The sequence below is a fragment of the Macrosteles quadrilineatus genome, unplaced genomic scaffold, assembly GCF_028750875.1.
Source record: "Macrosteles quadrilineatus isolate MER2022 unplaced genomic scaffold, UCM_ALF_1.0 Scaffold_4__1_contigs__length_99947679, whole genome shotgun sequence".
Lineage (NCBI taxonomy): Eukaryota > Metazoa > Arthropoda > Insecta > Hemiptera > Cicadellidae > Macrosteles > Macrosteles quadrilineatus.
In genome coordinates, this window is record NW_026542597.1 from 37,637,215 (window position 1) to 37,658,017 (window position 20,803).

Consider the following 20,803-nt stretch of genomic DNA (forward strand, 5'->3'; position numbering starts at 1 on the left):
GTGCCGTATGTAGGCCACTGCTAGTGAAGGCCTACACAACCAATTGTATACTATGTTGGAGTGTATGTTGTATATTGTGGTCTGTGCGCCGTATGTAGGCCACTGCTAGTGAAGGCCTACACAACCAATTGTATAGTATGTTGGAGTGTATGTTGTATATTGTGGTCTGTGCGCCGTATGTAGGCCACTGCTAGTGAAGGCCGTGAGGTAAGGTCGGCCAATACACACAGACCGCCAACTGGGTTAGCCCACATACAATACACACTCACCGCCTCTCTATCTCCTGTTCTGTCACCGAGTTTAAAATATTTAGTTTGTTGAACACTCTACGCGTATCCAAAAGTTTTTGAAAGAAAATCCCTTTTTCAATTTACCTATATTTCAAAATCATCTCAACAAGAAATAATAAACTACTGCACATAATAAATCAACGATTCTTTATACTAGCTGTGATAATATTATTTGGTAAAACAACTGTTATGGTACTTATGTTTTACTTATGTTATACAACTTTTGATGGTAAGTAACCGAATCTGAATACTAGTCCAGATTCGGTCCTTTTCGTTGAGCTGTCAACAAGAAATTTCATACCAAAACAAATTTCGCAGATTCCGCTAAAGAGTAAAAATAAATATTTTAAAAGTTAGTTTGATCTTTTCAAGTACATTTGAATGGTAAACAAAATAATTTAAGTTTTAAAATGACTGGCAAACTGTTCAATTTTGGGAAACAAAATTACTGTACTTCCCTTCTCATGGTCGGATAATAATTTGAATAGGTACATTTAGGTTTATTTCCTTTACAAGTCAACTATCTAAAAAATCAAAATCAAACGAGTCTCTCAGGTGGAAAAACTTTCTCTAAATAATATTTCTCATCGGCGAAATATCTCTTCCTTAGAACGACGCAACAATTTAATCCAAACAGAGTTTTCTCGACACAAAATACGCATAGATAATCGATGAAGTCAAAACTACCAGTTAAATTACTCATCAAAAACACGCTTTCAAAAAGTATTTCTTTCTACGAGAAAAACAACCTAAACCCAATTAAATCAGTCGGACAATTCCCACCGAACGTTGGTTGTGGTAGGACGATTGAGCCGGATTTGCGAATATAACCGCCATAAAGTCGACGATCGCGGCACTCAACTGAGTCGCGCCGTTTCGTCACTTTTATGACGTCATAAAGCCGACTCTTGACAGCAGAGAAAGCCGTTAACAGCGGGGTCGTCGTCCCACGGGTCAGATAGGGGTGGAATTGTCAAAAAGGGTTGAAACTTTGTAAATACTTAATTTTTTTTTATGTAAAAAACAATTTGTATGGTTAAAATATTTTGAATTATTTCCCTATGGTTTTCATAATTTCTGGTTCTTTTCTGTCTTTAGGGTTTCATAACAATGTTAAATATCTAGTTGAAACATAATTCCTACGGTAAATAAACGGTATAGGTAATATGACACATGTTTTATCCCATTAGCTTGTCAAGCAATCGTATCATGGGTAAGCGGTGGGAGTAACTATAATTTTCATAGGAAAAATAGCAAAAGTTAATTTTTTTGAACCGTAATTTTTACAGCAACTAGGGTTTTAAAATTTTGTTTAAAGTTCAAACGACTATAAAATACTAAATTTTAATTCAAATCCGTCAAGCCGTTTGAAAAAAGTCAATTTTTTTGTTATTTTGTGTATTTTTATGGGAAGTTACGTTGAAAGCTTATCCTTTTTAGCGAATTTCCCTATAGGGAAGTAGCTATTACCGTAGGTGGCATGGTAAGACCTAAGCCCGGGAGCGATTTACTTTTTCATTTTGATGTCCCCAGAGGCCAAAAACACCATTCGTTCAAATTTTTATATATGTATATATATATATATATATGGATTAATATATACAATATATATGTGTCCGTGAACGCGATAACTTGAGTAATTTTTGTCCGATTTTGATGAAATTTGGTTTAAAGGTGTAAAGCGGGATAAACTTGAATGAGTTCGCGAACCAGCATGATCGGACCATGGGAACAGTTCTTTACGGGGGGTTTTATGGGGTAAAAATTGGGTTTTCTCACATTTGACCCTCAAAACACAAAGTTTCCCAATTTCTCTTTATACCTTTTTAAAGAGCTTAAAAAAACAAATAATTTAGTATATAAAAGTATTTTTGTACGGTTATTGGTAACGGAGAAAAATTAAAAAAATTTAAATTAAAAATTCCCATGTTATTCTTATGGAGAATATTGTAAAATGTTGTAGTTTGGTTGTTTATGGATATATTTTGATAAATCTTGGCAAACTTATTTATTTTGTACTAAGCTATTAATATTTTACCAAAAAACACACTTTATTAGTTTCCTTGTAGCAGCAAACCTAGGTACTCATTTAAATATATTTAATTGAAAATCAATTCAGACAAATGGAAATTCGCTTAGTTGTCAGGTTTGCTGCGACGGGGGTATTTTGTTAGGAAAAGGTAAAAATGCATTTACGCACACTTAGAGGCTCAATGATCTCCCTGAATGTGTATACAGTAAACAGCGTAAAAGCGATTATTGCCTTGGGCAGTAATTGAATTACTATTTTCATTGCTTCAGGAAAACGGCAAACAAACTATCAAATAACGTATGATTGGTTATAGAAATCGTTTGCACTCGATCGACGTTAACGCTTCAAATACCCAGAGGCTACAATAGAAAAAATCCCTTGTTTGGATTTCGACACAATCCATCATAACACACGGGTGCCAATCAGTATTAATCAATACGAGTCCATTGGGCATTTCAGCATAGCATCATTGACTTTGGATACTGTACGTGGACTGCTCACCATGTGTGTCACCATGAAGCCTGTTTTGTTGAGCAAATCACGCCAGGATATGTTCTAGTGTTAAATGTCTGCGTAATGTTTTTCTTTTAATACTAGGGTAATTTTATAGAGTTCGCTTTACTCTATGCTCCAGCACTGGTTTAAAAATTATCGTTATATTAAGTTAGTGTTGTGTTAAATAGTTTGTAGTTGGTATAAAAAGAAGAAATAAGTTGTGCAGATGATGACGCATTCTTCATACCTGTATACCGCATATAAATATGACTTAAAATAAATAGTCTCACTATGCAAAAAAAGTAGTTATAAAAGCTATAAAAGTATGTAGGCCTAATGTTTTGTAAAATGATACGATAATATATACAACCTAATATAGATTGTTTACATTATTCCTAATTTTATCTTATAGGTTCTAGAATGCTTTTGACAGAACTATCTTTCATTTTGCCATTTAAAAAAGTAAACAAAGGTAGTTGTGTTCGCTTCCGCAGTTTTTAAATAAATATGTTTTACACCTTTACCTTTCTAAGTTTAATTAAAATTAGATAATACTGACACAATCGTTGAACTAGTATTTACCTAGATTTAGATATAGAGTATTTCAGATTTTAAGTATTAGCCCCGATTTCGAGATTTGCAGGGCCGTTTTCTAGTATCACGGATAGATTTTTACAATCACTCCTGATATCCCAGTATAACGCTTATTGTAAACTTTTAAATTCTTCCGAAAAACATCAGACATAACACTATTTTTATAAGAAATAGTAGTTTGCATTACACTGTCTCAAAAACAGCTGTCTTACGGATCTTTTTGAGTCCCTAAAGATGGACTAGTCCGTAAAATTGTACGGACTCGAATTATGGTCATGTCAAAGCTTACCTCAAAAACAAATCAGCTGTTCTGATCCTTTAAAATGCATCAACAATTAAGCGATTTGTTTGTTAAAGTATACGTTCCTTTTTAATCAAACGGTTTTGGCTATATTTTGTATTTTATGCTATTATATATGACAATGTAATGAAATATATTGTTCGTAACTCACCTTAAATGATTTTTTGTGACTTAATCGAATTTCTCAATTCAACACGATAACGTCCAAAAAAGCCTACTTTCGGAACTAGTAACGAAATAGTAGTTTTCGTTACTAGTCCCTAAAGTAGGCTTTTTTTGGGGCGATATCGTGTTTAACGGGGAGTCCGGAAATGCGATTAAGTCACAAAAAAGCATTTTAAGGGCGAGTTACGAACAATATATTTCAATACATTGTCATATATAATAGAATAAAATACAAAATATAGCCAAAACCGTTTGATTGAAAAGGAAAGTTTACTTTACCAAACAAATCGCTTAGTTGTTGAAGCATTTTAAAGGATCAGAACAGCTGATTTGTTTTTGAGATACGCTTTGACATAACCGTATGATTCGAGTCCGTAAAATTTTACGGACCAGTCCGCAAAACGCTATATTTAGGGACTCCAAACGATCCGTAAGACAGCTGTTTTGAGACAGTGTAATGAAAAAATCTTTAACCGCTTTCAAAGTATCTTACTTCTCTGTGGTGAACGCCAGGGCTACAGGGGGGTGAACGCTACTCAGTTACTGTTCTAACCATATAGTACAGGTAAAATAATACAAAAACACTCTATATAAACAACAAAATTTTACATTCATGAAATTTCACCTGTGAGTAATAATAATATGAGAAATGAAGATCCGATGAGTCCCCAAAATTTTGGGCGTCCTAAGGCCCTTTTTGGGGCCCATTTGTTCCGAAGGGCCCTTGTTCCTGAATAATTTTCTTTTTACGTATAAGGTCGAGTGAGGTGTGGTTTTCGATGGTTTTAGTTATTTTAAATTGATTGGGACTAGTTTTAAGTGTATTAAACCACTCCATACAGGGTGTTTCGAAATATTATTACTTTTTACGATATTTAAACATTTATTCATAAAGTGATAAAATTAGTTACCTCCATGCTCTATATAAAAGGGGATTGTTGAAAATAACTGTAATTCTTTACTATATAAGAGGGAAGGATCTCAAGGAATAAGAGTAAATATTAAATACCCCCGTCACAGCAAACCTTAGACTAAGCGAATTTTCATTTTGCCCGATTTTCAATTAAATCAAAAATTGTATCGAGAATGAATACTTAGGTTTGCTGCTACAAGGAGGCTAATAAAGTTTGTTAATAGTAAAATATTAATAGCCTAGTATAAAACAAATAAATTTGACATTTTTATTAAGACATATCTATAAACAAACAAACAAAATCATTTTACACTATTCTCCTTAAGAATAAGATGGAATTTTAAATTTACAATTTTTGAGCTTTATTCGTAACTAATACACTTACAAAACACGTTGATACACAAAATTATTTGTTTTTTTTAAGCTCTTTAAATGCTCTAGAGAAAAATTGGGAAACTTTGTATTTTGAGGGTCAAAGACTACAAATTTATACCACATAAAACCCTGTTCCAAGGACCGATTATGCCGGTTTCGTTAAAATTGAACCAAAATTACTCGAGTTGTCATGTTTACGGACACGTATATAACATGGATATATTATATAATATATATGTATATAAACACATATATAATATTTTGAGTGGATGGTGCTTTTAGATTTCTGGGGGCATCGAAATAAAAACGTAAATCGGATTCGGGTCTATGTTTTACCATAAGAACTTCGGTACAGTAAGAGCTTATATGGCATGTTCGCTAAAAGGGGATGGATTAAGTTTTACACTATAACATAATAACATAGGTTACTAAGCAAACATTTCAACTTTTAAGGTGGTGTGAATAATCTTTCAACGTGTTTTTTATGCAAATCTATTAAGACCAATTTCAAATTGATATAAACCTTTCTTAAGTAGCTGTTTAAGCTATTTTTTTACATTTATTAAAAATTAAAACAATTGTATTTGTATAAAACCTTACATTACATGTTAAAATGAAGTACTTAAACTAAAGCTATTTTTCTACAATTTCCGTAGTAGCCTATCTCTCTTTACAATTCCATCATCACAATAATTATTCTCAGACGACTCATTAACAATTTTATTATTCTTAGCAACTTGTCCATATTTACTGATTTAGTCCGAGTTGGTTGACACGTATGATGCTAATCAAGAAGTTATTCCGAGTTGGTGTTCAAGCAGGATTCCCCTTTACAAACCTGAAACCTTGCATATTGCAGAACAGGCAACACCAATCTTAAAGCACGAACAATGTGGTCATACATACTGACGTTTGCAACTTGTATCTTAAGTTCCTCAAACTTATTTTCAATCAATACAAGTACGGTTATCTTTCGTGGTTATGACGACCAGGACAGCACTAAGACATCAGAGCAGCATTGCCGGTACAAGCATTTTTGTCCTGAACAATGGGAACGAGGTTTATGGGGTAAAAATTGGGTTTTCTTCATTACTTTATCCTCAAAACACAAAGTTTCCCAATTTTTCTCTAGAACATTTAAAATAGCTTAAAAACAAATAATTTAGTATATTAACGTGTTTTTGTATGGTTATTAGTTACGGATAAAAATACTAAAATTGTAAATTTAAAATTCCCATGTTATTCTTATGTAGAATAGTGTAAAATGATTTTGTTTGTTTGTAATAGTTATATTTTGATCAAACTTGTCAAATTTATTTGTTTTATACAAGGCTATTAAAATTTTACTATAAACACACTTTATTAGCCTCCTTGTAACAGCAAACCAAGGTAATCGTTAAACGCAATGCTACTTTAGATTTAATTGAAAAGCAATTAAGTAAAACGTAAATTCGCTAGGTCTGCAGGTTTGCTGTGACGGGGGTATTTAATATTTTCTCTTACTCCTTGTGATCCTTTCCTTACGTAGTAAAGAATAACAATTATTTTCAATAATCCCCTTTTAGAGCATGGAGGTAACTAATTTTATTATTTTATGAATAAATGTTTAAATATCGTAAAACGTAATAATCTTTCGAAACACCCTGTATGGAGTGGTTTAATACACTTAAAACTAGTGCCAATCGATTTAAAATATCTAAAATCATCGAAAACCACACCTCACTCGTCCTTAAACGTAAAAAGAAAATTATTCAGGAACAAGGGCCCTTCGGAACAAAAAGGGCCCCAAAAAGGGCCTTAGGACGCCCAAAATTTTGGGGACTCATCGGATCTTCATTTCTCATATTATTAGTAACTCACAGGTGAAATTTCATGAATGTACAAATTTTGTTGTTTATAAAACCCTATTTTACCTGTACTAATAGAGATGATATAATGTGCAGAGGAAACTTGCTTTTGGGACAACTGTGCGCTTTCAGCTCTTGTATTTCGTGCTGGAAATGCGACTAGTAGTAGCAAAACGGGAGTGCCGATGGAGACCTGTGGCGGTGCGTGCGTTTGAAGGGACTTGACCTGGTGTCCATCGGCACTCCCGTTTTGCTACCACTGTAGCAAGGATGAGCCCGAGCTGGGAGCACTGTGTTGAAATCACTATCACACAGTGTACACGGTCTTCCACCACCGTGGCGAGCGTTAATAGTACATGAGAGGGGTGGAGTTAGGTTTTTCCCTAGACACCAGCGACTAGTCCTAGACACCAAAGTGTACCATTGAATGGTTCCTCTGTACCACTAAGTTATTCTGTGTGGTAACAGATTCCAAAGATCAGCTTTTGAGACCCCTCAAGCCTAACACCAGCGGCGGCCAAACCTTCGCGGGAAAACACTTAACCACTTCCGGTCTTCGGCCCTCACCCCGCTTCGGCTTCTCCATCGATCTGTGACGCTTTTCACGGTGTTTCCGGTCAAGGCGGCGACACAGTTTCTGTATACACCGGTGTAATCGACATCAACATCGATATTATAGCCAAGGCCACTAGAGATTGAAGTACTTACCGCGAACAGCGGGCGGGAACGGGAATGCCAATAACGTACCTGGAACAACAATATTGGTTGTAGATAAAACATGCAATCAAATAAATGTAAAAACAAGTTTAGAAGGAAATATAACTGAAATTCACACCCTAGGAATGGATAGTCATTCTCGTATCAAATGCTTGTTGATGGTAATTTTGAGTATACCATATCAAAATATCAATATATCTATATAAAAATCACAAATGTACAGTGGCAAATATAGAAAATAATAGGGGAGGGGGGCAAATTAACGCATAGTTTGTTAAGAAAATTGAAGTAGACTTTTTATATCCCACCTCATTGAAGCTGTTTTACAAATTACTTCAGGCGAATCCTAGAGGTTTTCGGCATTATCACACGGATAAAACCCATTGGTGACTGGCGGGATTTGAACCTAGGACACTCGGGCACTGAAACACAGTGCTCTACCACTAGACCAGCGCGCTCCCCAGACACCAGTGGCACTTATTTCAGTTTTGCTGCTCACATTCAGGGTAATTTGCACTGAATGTCACTTTTACCTTAAACGCTTCTTTATTGTTGAGATTAAATCTTAAAACCATCGCTTTTTTATTTATTTTGATTGATTTTGGGGGGAGCTAGGCCCCCTGTCAAGTGCAAGTAAAACGTACTTAAACGCCTTCACGAGAGTTGTGAGGACAGATGACGTGAACTGCATGACAATAAGCATGAGGGTTTCCAGTAATGGTAGAGTACTGTGGAAAGTACGTCCATCTCCCTTAAGACTATGACCTTACGTTAAACATGACACTATAGGTTTTCATAATTATTTTGGGAGTTGAATTTGAATAGCTTATTGTATTAGTTTTTGATTGCTTACATTTACTTATTATTTAAAAAAAAAATAAACTATTATTTCGCCATACCCACCTTCTTCAGGAACAAAACAAAAAAATACAGTAATGAGTTTACCACTCAGTTTAAGATGGTTGAGCAAATATCCAAAAATCCAAAATAGCCTGCATATAATTTGAAATCACATATATGTAGTTACATCGATTAGGTGATTAGCGAGATTTGAATCCGAAGCTCCTGGGAAAGAAATTGTGCTCTAACCAACGTCCAATCTACTGCAATCAGGAGATTTACAATTTTGTAACATCATGTCGTTAAAATAAAAAAAATCATATTGCTGTACAGTAAAACAATTGTTATTATCTTTTGAATAACTGTTATAAATGTTTTGGGCAGGCTGATTCGGTCAGCACCTTAAGTTAAGTTGTTTATTAGCCATTTCGAGTAATAATTTCATGCTAAAATCATTAAACATATCAAATCGATGTGCAATCACTTTATTTCGCAATGCTTGGGACTAGCTACAGCTATAGTGAACCTATGCCATTTCTTGATAATGTTAACAAGACAAAATCAATTCAAAATCCAATTTCAACATCTCATCAGGTTTAAGGCACACTTCTACCAAGTAAGATTACCCTTTTGGCGATAAAAACATTAACTACGCCCTAACTCTACGAGGCTACAAAGTTTAAGTTGCCGAAGGGGAAAAATTTAAAGTTAAGATCTCACGATAAAACCAAGATTAAATTAATCCCGGGAAACGCGTAACGCAGTAAAGTCCTCTGTGGGGGGATGGAGGGTGGGGAAGGGTAAGGCAGATCGGAGTGGGGTAGGCTCCGTAGGCTCCAGCTTTGCCGTTTACAGCTTACAACTCCAAGATTGAGTCCTTGAGATTCTGTTTACGACTGGTCTTTGACCTCGGATGTCATAATGTTAACGAGGTCGGATAAGCTTTGTATAATTTATTTTAAATTTATTACTATATCAAATTAAATTTACTTTTACACATATTGGTTACAGAGACTGTAATTAACAGTTGTTATATCTGTGCAATGATTGTTTTTATTGTTGGAAAAAGCTTTGTACGTATAAGCATATCCATTTTGTAGGGGGTTTGTCAAATTTCCCATTTATTGAATAAGCTCTTGGCGTAGACCTTCTTTCAAGAGTTGAAAATACCAAAAGTATTATTGTACTACTGTATTAACGGTTCCAGGGGGACAAAAACCCGATAAATTTAAATTACCCACGTTATTCTCATGAAGGACAATCAAACTGTTGTAGCTTGCTTGTTTTTGTCCATATTTCGAAAGTAATCACTAAAAACACTCAGTTTATATCACATTGTGTGTAGCAGCAAACCTAAGTACTCGTTCAACCTAATGTTAATTAAATAGGAGATAAATGTGACATGTTTAATGAAATATTTTTGTGAAAAGCTGAGGCCAAACGGTTCTCTCTTAAGGTGTATTATACAGGGTTTGCTTTAGATTCCGATATAATATTATATGTCAAGCAACATTTTACATATAGGCTCTTATATTCAGTTTCGAAATACTGTACGGTAGTTAGGCCTAAGAATTCTTTTATATAATACGTGAAGGCGATTTCTACAAAACACTACTCCACCGTTAATAATGGACAGATTTGTACAAACGATGTGTCAAAATTAATATTTTTGTGTAGACACCCCCTTTTACCAATTCCTGTAACAAAAGTCCTCGGTCTTTGCCCCACAGGCCATCAAAATCCCAATGTATTTCATGGAGAAAATATTTTGTTTACATTATTTAATTCTTTTCGTCTATGCTTAAACACACGAATAATTTGGATTAAATACAGCTGTTCATAGTAAACACATGATACACACAAGAGCGTTCGTTTTCAGTTTCGATAACTGCAGTGAAGTGATTGATTACATTATCTTTGAGTTGACTATTTTAAGTCATCGGAATAGGACTGTTATTCGTTTTGAGATAACGCCTGTAATACTTTGCGAATGCTCGAATTCGAGCAACAGATGCACTATTTTGCCCGAATACTTGAATAGCATAAGCAAATAGTTAACAGAATATATGTGAATATCTCACAAATTTATGAACCGATTTTCAATTTTTTTCATAAAACATTTTCTTTTTTCATGCTCTTTTATTTGATATGTCACAAGGGGTACCTTGCTATTAAAAAAAAATAGGTTGGGGGCAGGGGGGAAAGGGGGGGAATGTGAATGTAACGTTGAATTCAAAAAAATTGTGCCCCCTACGTCAATAGATGATTCCCGCCAACTGCATATTTCTATCTATTGCGGGTTTTACATAAATAAAGATGCAAGTTTAAAAAAAAACACCCTGTATATTATATAATATATAAGCGTCGATACAAAGGTCCATGTCTGATGTCAATGAACCTATTGAATTTTAACTTTTAAAAAGCAATAGCCTACTGCTTTTTAATAAATTTGGGAATAAATATGTCTTATTTATCAAAATATTTTAGTAAACATGTAATCAGTCAAGTTGAAATTCGCTTAGTCTGCAGGTTTGCAGCGGCGGGGGTATTTGATCAATTGTAAGTTAGTCTTCATCTGTATAGGCTAGTTCACTTATGCTTGTAACAGTAATCTGCATTTGCATGTATTGTTTTTGGTTTTGTATTTTATTGCATGTTGCATGACAAGATATATTGCACAATTGTGTTTAATGATCAATAAAGAGTCTGAATCTGAATCCAAACATTTTTTTAGAATTTCATTTTTCTATTCAGATAAAAATTTACAATTTAGTACTGTTGTAGCAGGGTATGATATTGTGTTTGCCAAAAGATTCAGTTTTTAAATGGAAATTCAGGAAAAATTATAGAAATAATGGATAGTCACCGGTAGTAGGAACACTACGGTAAATAGGCCATTGTAAAACTGTAATTTTACTATTTAAAATTAATAAACAATTAACGGTAAAGTAGTAAACACAATCAAAGCTTCGCGTCAGTCGTAAAGTAGCATATTTGTAGCACCTGTAAACTGTAGATACCGACCCACAACACGGATCAGTTCTGAAACTGCGTTTCACGTTTTGAAGGCGTTCGTAAGAAACACATCATAATTTTAAACAAAATACTGTACATTAGATGCAAGAAAGCAATTGGAATAGAAATATTAAAATGTGCAGAATGTCAGATTCTTTTCTTTTCTTAATGTTGGATCCATACACATCAGCACTCATCCCGTCTAAATGGATCAAATGAAGCCAGTTTTTTTACTCAAAGAGGACTTAGCCTCTCGCATGATCAAAGTTATAATTTTTGTTCATAGTTTTCAATTCTGTAATAGTTGATGGATGAAAGATGCTTTGCTCTACAAGTAAATCATTCTCTTACATTAGGATGAGGACAGTAAGGAAAGGCAGCATGAGGATAGTAAAAAAAGTAAACTGGAAAGAGAAACTACTGGATTAGAAAATACAAGTTACGTACCACACATGTAGACTATATTCTTAATGTATCAGGTAAAGTAGCATGTTTACTGGCTCTTGTATGACTTGATAGTTCTCATATTCAATGAATAGCTGGTTAGTTGAGTACCTAGTTATAATAATCATCCAAAAGGATGTTGGTTTCATCCTAAAATAAGTCAGTGGCATTTTTATTGTTTGAAACTGGGCCCAAGCAGCTGATCTCGATCTGCTACTCTCGATCTAGTGTACGGCTTTTGACAAAGAGGGCTGTTTATTTATTTAATTCTTTTTATCTTTAGTTAGCACCCTATAGGCACTTCAAACAATTGGGCACTCTTCCTGCAGAATTTTTAAGCCCATAGAATAATAAAAAGTAAACTAAAATGCTGAGACGGTAAAGAGTAGTCCGAAGAAAAACTGCAGCATTTATTTTTGAGTTCTTTATTTTACAGTTTTGGTTTGAGAGGGAACTCGTCTTAACTTTTTTTGTACAAACTTTTTTAAAGCTGGTCACTTGAGCTCTGGTAAGAAAGGCTTTTTTATGAGATTACAGTACTGTAGGTGCTTTTACTAGCACATATGGCCAGCCAAATGTAAAGACTTCTGAGTTCATCAGACAACCCACTAAAAACCTCCTCTACTCTGTTGGACACAGACCTGGCATTGTTTAGTGAACATGTGACCTAATGCCTCAGGGTATGCACCGTTTCTGGCATTGAGTTCTAGATCGCATCCCGATCCCGGTCAAGTTGGAGCTTCTTGGTCCAGAGAATACTCTGGAGGATGTGAAACACAGGTCCAATTGTCCTCCCCCTCCATTATCATCGAGATGCCCGTGTCCACCGACAGCAGTCCTACTTAAGAGTGTCCAGAAGGGGAGGGATGTGGTGCCAGGATTTTTGGGGGGGGATTTTTTTACATATTGCCATTGATAATGTATGTACTCTTTTTAATATTTGTTAAATTCATACACACACAATACACTTGCAACACAATTTTAGCTATTCTTAATTAGCCTAACATTTGTGTGCCGCAAAAACATTAGGTTGCGGGAGATACTCTTAAATTTCGCCACGATTGTGTGGGAGGTGATGATATTGTCTTTGCGACCACGTGAGAATGTCAATGTATTGCTGTGATCACGGCAGGCGATTTTGATGTCTTGGCGAGGCGACTGCAGGTAAATGTCAAGACATTGCTGCAATCATGGAAGGCGATGATTATGTCTTTGCGACCACAAAGACATGACAACATAGCCGGCTGCTGCATTGAAGGGAAGATGATGATCATGCAGGGAGATGTAGAGAGACATTTCCGTGATCACGGGAGACGATGATGATGTCTTAATGGTCGTAGGAATGGGAGATGCTGTAAATTTTGTCGCGATCATGATGGATGGTAAAAAAATCGCCCCGATTGCAAGAGATGAACGGGATGATCACAGATTATAGTCATGAAGAGAAAAAAACAGCTCAAAACCTCCAGCCTTGTAGTGATCTTGCACATATGTTAGTTAGTGTCTATCTCATAATTTCTGGTTTTGGTGAAAAGACCCTCCCTGTTTCTCTTCAATGAGTCTGGTAATTTAATCTTTTCAAAATTACCCAGACAACCTGACTATTTAATAGTAACTAGTGTACCTGTTGCTCGAATTCGAGCAATTGCTAAGTATTACAGGCGTTATTTTAAAACGAATAACAGTTATAACTTCTGATAACTTTAAAATATTCGACTCAAAGATTATGAAAATACTCAAGATGTACATGACAGATCGATATAATCAACATTTAATGTAAATAGTTTTTTCTACAAATAGCCTTACTTACTCATAGCCACATTAGGTTTCCAGACACATTATGTGTCCAAAAGCCTAACAGCACGACTCCCTTACCCATACCACCCTGAGCGATAGGGATCATTGAGATTCGCTCTAACCTTTCCTCTCCCCTTCATGGGCAAGTTTTCATTCCTTTTCTTTCTTCTTTTTTGTTTGTTTCTTTTTTTAAATTTTAACTCCTGTATGTATCCCTGGTTTTTCCTATTTCCCTAGCTACTTTTCTAAATGTCTCAATTGTTTCCTTGTCACTCATCATGTTTTATTTTCTCATCTCTAGGCCTATCTTATCCAAGATGTAATGAAAGTAAACCCCAGATTAATTGTAATCAGAATAAAGGGTTTTATTCATCTGAAAACTGAACTATGAACAATAATGGAATATAAACAAAGCTGAGTATTTACTAATAACATATGACAGTAAACATATTAAATAATTAATCATGTGAGTTAAGTTTAATTGTATTTATCATTGACTGTAGATTTTATTCACTACATTCTCCCCTCCTAGATAGAGAATAGTCTTTCAGGTATTTTGGAGGATATCTGATTCTTGATGTTCGCCTCAGTGTTGCTTGACCATCACCTATTCAACTGGTCAGCTTTGGTCTGGTTGGTGTTTGGTTGAGATTGATAGAAAGTTGGAAGTGACTGAACATGTGTGTTCAGTTGCTGTTGTTTTGTCTGAGAGATGGTGTCTTCATTTATGGTCAAATGAAATTCTTCCCTGATGTCAGCAAGCTCAGGTTCATCTACACTTTGCTCCGTACACTCTTCAGAACGGTTTGTGAGCTCAATGTCTCCCCTTGGGGCCAACTGTCTAAAAGAGACTGTCTTTTCTTCTCCATTTGTTAGTCGTATTGTTGCGTAGTTAGGATTAACGTCAATCAGATCAACTTCGTCAACCAATGGATCATATTTACTTTGTCTAACATTTCTTTTCAATAATACTTTTTGGGATTCAAGAAGCCAAGTTGGTAAGGACTGACCGTTGGAGGATTTTCTCGAATGAATAAACATCCGTTCACGTGGAGTCTGGTTTGTGGCTGTGCATAGAAGCGAACGACTAGCGTGCAGGGAATCATTTAATACAAGTTCCCAATTATGCACTGAAAGATTGCGACTTTTTAACAATAGTGTAATTGCTTTCCAAATTGTTCCATTATACCGCTCGATTTGACCATTTCCTTGAGGGTTATATGGCGTGGTTACACCTTTAGAGTTTAAGAAATCTTTTAGTTCTCTTGACATGAACGATGCGCCTCGATCAGTGTGAATAAAAGAAGGCAGACCGAATAAGCAAAACAAATCACATAGCTTTTCTATCACTGTGTTGGTCATCATATCCTATCACGGAAACGCAAATGGAAAGCGTGAAAATTCATCTACTATAGTCAGCAAGTACCTATTTTTAGAATTTGTTGGCAATGGTCCTTTGAAATCTATATTCAACCTTTTGAATGGAGCAGTTGCTTTTATAAGAGTTGTTTCCTGAGGTCTGTAAAAACGAGGTTTTATTCCCGCACAGGTGGGAAACAAAGCAGTCATTCTCTTTATTTCTTCCAAGGAGTATGGTAAATTCCGACTTCTCACCCAATGTGCCATTCTTGTGATTCCTGGATGACAAAGTTGAGCATGCAGTTGATGCAGCTTGTTTGGTTGATTGGTTGATCCACAGACTCGGGATAAGGTATCAGCAACATTATTTTGTTTTCCCGGCCTGTAAATAATGTCATTACTATAGCATGCAAGCTCCAAACGCCATTTAAGTATTTTTTTCATTCTTGATTTTGCTTGAGTGGGTGTTATCAAACATGAAGGACACAGATTTTTGGTCCGTAATGAGTTTAAAGTGTCGACCAATAAGGAAATGTCGCCACTTTTTCAGAGCTTCGACAATAGCATAAGCTTCTTTTTTCAACAGCAGAGTGTCTTTGTTCACTTGATGATAAGGTTCTTGAGAAAAATGCAACAGGTCGACCGTTCTGGGAAAGGCTTGCTGCAATTGAATGCTCGGATGCATCAGTTTCAACATCAAAGGGGATATCCTCATCAATAGCAGAAATAGCTGATTTGATTATTTCTTGCTTCAGATTTTCAAAGCTTGCGGCAGCCTGAGATGAAACTGGAAACGTTTTAGTTTGTATTAAACAATGGACTTTTTCTGAGTAATGGGGGACCCACTTTGAGTAGTGAGACAGCAGCATACCTATAGTTCTTCTCAGTGAAGCAGTGTCTGTAGGCAGCGGTAGATTCTGTAATGGTTTCAGTCTATCTTGATCGGGCCGGATGGTTTTATTACTTATCTCATATCCCAAGAGGTTTATTGACTTTAGCGAATACCTGCTTTTGTTCTCATTAATAGTAAGGCCATATTTCTTGACAGCTTCAAGAAATTTGTCTAAGTTTGCATCATGGTCACGTTGATCATTTCCGCATACTGTGATGTCATCGAGATATGCAAAAGTTCCATTTAAATTTTCAGTTCGAATGATATCATCAATTACCTTCTGAAAACAAGCTACTCCATTTGTGACCCCAAATGGAATTCTGGTGAATTGATAAAGTCTACCATCACCTTCAAAAGCTGTATATTGCTTTTCATCCTCTCTAATAGGAATCTAATGGTACGCACTAGATAAATCGATGGTACTGAAAACTGAGTATTTTGATACTTTAGAAACTACGCTTTCTATGCTAGGAAGTGGATAAGCATCCAGCAGCGTAAAGCGGTTTATAGTTTGAGAATAGTCTATAACCATTCGTTTCTTATGGTTTTCATTGGTTGTGACTAGAGCTTGAGCCCGCCATGGTGATCGACTTTCTTCAATTATTCCTTCCGACAAAAGTTGTTGAACTTCGCTTCGAATGAAGAGGCTGTCATTCATTGCAGACTGCATCTTTAGCTGGACATGATGCACGTGGATGTCTACCGTATCCACAGAAGTAGCATTTAGAGGTTGTTGCTGAAAGCTGTGACACATCATTCTCAGAAGCAGAATTTACAGATGAAGTAGCATTTACAACAGGATCGACATTAGAATAGCAGACTGGCTGATTATGAGCAGCTTCCAAAGCTAGAGCTTGATTACAAGCTTGTTCCAGAGATAGAGTATTATTTTCTAAAAGCCGTTGTCGTATTGAAGAAGATAAGATTCCACTAAGAAATACATCCCGAATAAAGTTGTTTTTATGTTCTTCAGCAGTGACTGCAGAAAATTTACATTCCTTACTTAGAACTTTTAGGGATAGTAGGTATTCACTGATAGTCTCACCTGATTTTTGCTTACGTGATGCTAACTGGTACCTTGCGAAGATTTCACTCGTTGGTTTTATAAATATACTGTTCAGAATCTTGATGGCTTCATCATAGGTATTACATTCAGTTATGAATTCAAAGATAGGTTGGGAAACATGATTCATTAAAAGGTTCAGTTTGTCCTCTGAAGTTACTCTTTCTTCATTTGTTCCAATTTTGTTTACAAAACTTTCAAATGTTTTTAGGAAATGTTTCTAAAGTTTAGCACTGTTGGGAGAACTTGGATCAGTGTCAAATCTATCTGGTTTTAGAAATCTTTCCATAGTATAAGAGTTAGAGGTAAGGAATAGCAGGAAAATTAAATTATAAATAATCTAACATTTGAATAATTCAGATGAATAAATTGTAATGAAAGTAAACCCCAGATTAATTGTAATCAGAATAAAGGGTTTTATTCATCTGAAAACTGAACTATGAACAATAATGGAATATAAACAAAGCTGAGTATTTACTAATAACATATGACAGTAAACATATTAAATAATTAATCATGTGAGTTAAGTTTAGTTGTATTTATCATTGACTGTAGATTTTATTCACTACACAAGACTTATTCCTGTTCTCTCCTATTTGTCTCCTGAAGTGAACAATTTATAAATACGTGACTCGTGGTTTTTATTTCTCCACATCTACATACTTCCTCTTCCACCATGTGAAATCTTCACAAATTCGCCTTGAAATTGTCCATGTCCTGTGACAAACTGCGTTTCATAATGGCCCATCTCCCAATCTTGTTCCAGTCTCTTTCTGATGTTAGGTATATATACGAACGTTTACCTTTAAAACGTTAACATAAAACACTCTGCTCCCAACGCATTTGCCACTCATCTAATATCTCCTCTCTTCTGTTTCCGATGTAGTCCTACCCGCCTCCTTGTCTTCCAAAATCAACAGCTTATGCAGCGATTATCCAACAGTCCTAAATTGAATATGAAATCTTCAGGCGGCTGTTGGAGAGCACACTTAAACCCAACACGGAAGGGTGCTTGCTGTAATCGGCTATCAACGACAATAGTATTATTTGTATTTCGTTCTCGTATACCAGTTTAAATTCGTCGGCTTCCTCCTGTTGGCTGTCCTGGTAAACGTCTTATAGTCTAGGTGCTCCATTGTAGGTGTCTAGGTGTCCAGTCTAGGTGCTCACTTTTACTCCATTGTATCAAAGTAATGAATTGAAAATTAAATGGATCGTTTTGCTGTTCAGAGGATTGGTTTCCAACTATGTCAACTGCAGAGAAATGGGAGTGATTTCCCTGGCTCTTTGCTCTTTCGGAAATATCTTAAAACATTACTACAAAAGAAGAATAGTGAGATCTTATCTGCTTCTCAGCTCCCCATTCATTACTTCCTCAGGAAAAAAGTTGTAAGATGTTCTGTAAATCACTATTACAATTGGCTTGTCTGCTAATGGAGATAGGCTTATCTTCTCTATACGGTTGGACTTCAAACTAGGTTTCTTTCCGAGGTCAGAACAGTGTTCTGATAGCAAAGCCGACATGAGGAGATGGTGGAATGGACCTCCCATGGAAGAAGATGAATTGCTTAATCCTTTTTGTGCCTGTGTTGTTTTTAATTATATATATTAAAAACTGGAAACGAGACATATTCCGTTGAGAAGCTGTGATGAAGAGCAGGATTGCTGTTTGAATGTGACATGCTATGAGCCCGAGATATATTTGCACCCATCTCTTCTCTTCCTGGCGCCCCCAACAAACCTAAGACTGGGCCCATTTATTAAAGCGGGCCTGATAAGGGTCACAATCTATACGTATCTGTAGTAAAATGACTGGTCTTTGCTGGCACTTCCTGCAGGATTGACCAGTCTGCACATATTGAGAGAGATTGGGTCGTAATGGCTTTTCAAATTGAACTTGGCATAGTAAAGGAGCTAAATATTTTTAAATTGATTGAAATCGGACCTTGTGTGGCCCCAATCTTTCTGTGGAATATCTTGTGCATCAGACTCCAGTGTCTTCTGTCATTCAGTGATGTCATGGACGCATAAAGAACACAGGAGGAAATGCGTGGGGCTTTGGCATAACAGAGTAAGCAAACCCATTTCTTCTTAGAGTAGCACTAGGCCTAAACACTACAACGAAGAGGTAACGAAGACAGATCGGTCATTAATGAAACTACTACATTGCTTGAGGATCCATAATGGGGATACAGTATATAGGAAATGTGGGCAGTCTGAGGAGACTGTTGACCATCTAATATTTGATTGATCTAAACGAGGTAAGGGTTAAACCCTATGAACTATGGCCAGGGGCAGATACCTGCCCCAAGAAGAGCACATAGGCAGGGTGTTGTAGTTTGTCAGGCAACTCACGCTAGACAGGTCCCGAACGCAAATATTTCACAATATAGCTGACATTCCTAGGGATAAATTTCGCCCCTACAATTTTAGTGCAGTACTAGTATTTTAGTGCCTGAGTACTTAGGTTTGCTGCAACAGGGAGGGTAAAAAAGTTTTTTTTAATGTAAAATGTTAAAAGGTACTGTGGTTTAGTAAGAAATTAATGTATTTTCCAAATTTGATCAAAATATGTTCATAAACAAGCAAACTACAACAGTTGACTTATTCTCCATAAGAATAACATGAGAATTTTAAAATGACAATTTTTTTGAATTTTCTCCGTAAAAATTAGGTGCATAATAACGCTTCAATATAGTAAATTATTTTTTTTTAAGCTCTACAAAATGGTTTTAAAGGAAATTGTGAAATTTTGTGTTTCTAGGGTCAAAAATGGGAAAACCCTATTTTTACCCCATAAAACCCCCCATAAACCCCCGTTCCCATAGTCCGATCATGCTGGTTCGCGAACTCATTCAAGCTTATCACGCCTTACACCTTCAAACCAAATTTTATCAAAATCGGACAAAAATTACTCAAGTTATCGTGCAGATGGACACATATCTAATATATAAAATTCTTGTGTTACAGTGTTTGTCTGCAAACTCCTCCGGAACGACTTCACCGATCGTTATGAAATTTGGTGTGTAAATTCTGTAGGTATGCGAATCGGACGTAAACTATTTCCCGTTTCGAAATTCTTAAAAGGGCTCCGCCCCAGTGGCTCTGGAGTTTCCCATGTTAACCTTATGAGAAATGGAATTAATGAATCTTAACAGCTGTTTCAATTAAACAAGTTGGTTCTGTTCTATGATGTTCAATAGCATTAAAGTTACAAGGATTACCAACAGGGTGCAGCACTATTATTTCTTTTACATTTATGACAACAGCTAATTTGCAACCAAAAGGTGAGTGAGCGTAGCGAACGAACTTCAACCTGGAGGCGAGTTAGCGTAGCGAACGAGCTCCAACCTAAAGGTGAGTGAGCGTAGCGAACGAGCTCCAACCCAAAGGTGAGTGAGCGTAGCGAACGAACTTCAACCAGGACGTGATTGAGCGATGCGAACGAGATCATCTTGAAAATTAAACGTAACGGTACTTTCTTTCCATCGGTCTGTCTTAGGGGAAACCTATAACTTAGGCGATACGAAGTTCGCCGGGTCAGCTAGTATATATATATAGATATATAAAAATTTTAACGAATGGTGATTTTGGCCTCTGGGGACATCAAAATGAAAAAGTAAATCGGTCCCGGGCCTAGGTCTTATCATGAGACCTACGGTAA

General features: G+C 36.0%; 1 protein-coding gene across 6 annotated transcripts in view; it reads right to left on the reverse strand.

Moving 5' to 3' along the window:
* The window catches only part of LOC128993476 (ecdysone-induced protein 74EF), a 372,841-nt gene that overhangs the window by 103,391 nt on the left and 248,647 nt on the right, over positions 1 to 20,803 (reverse strand). The gene's annotated exons all lie outside the window — the stretch shown is intronic.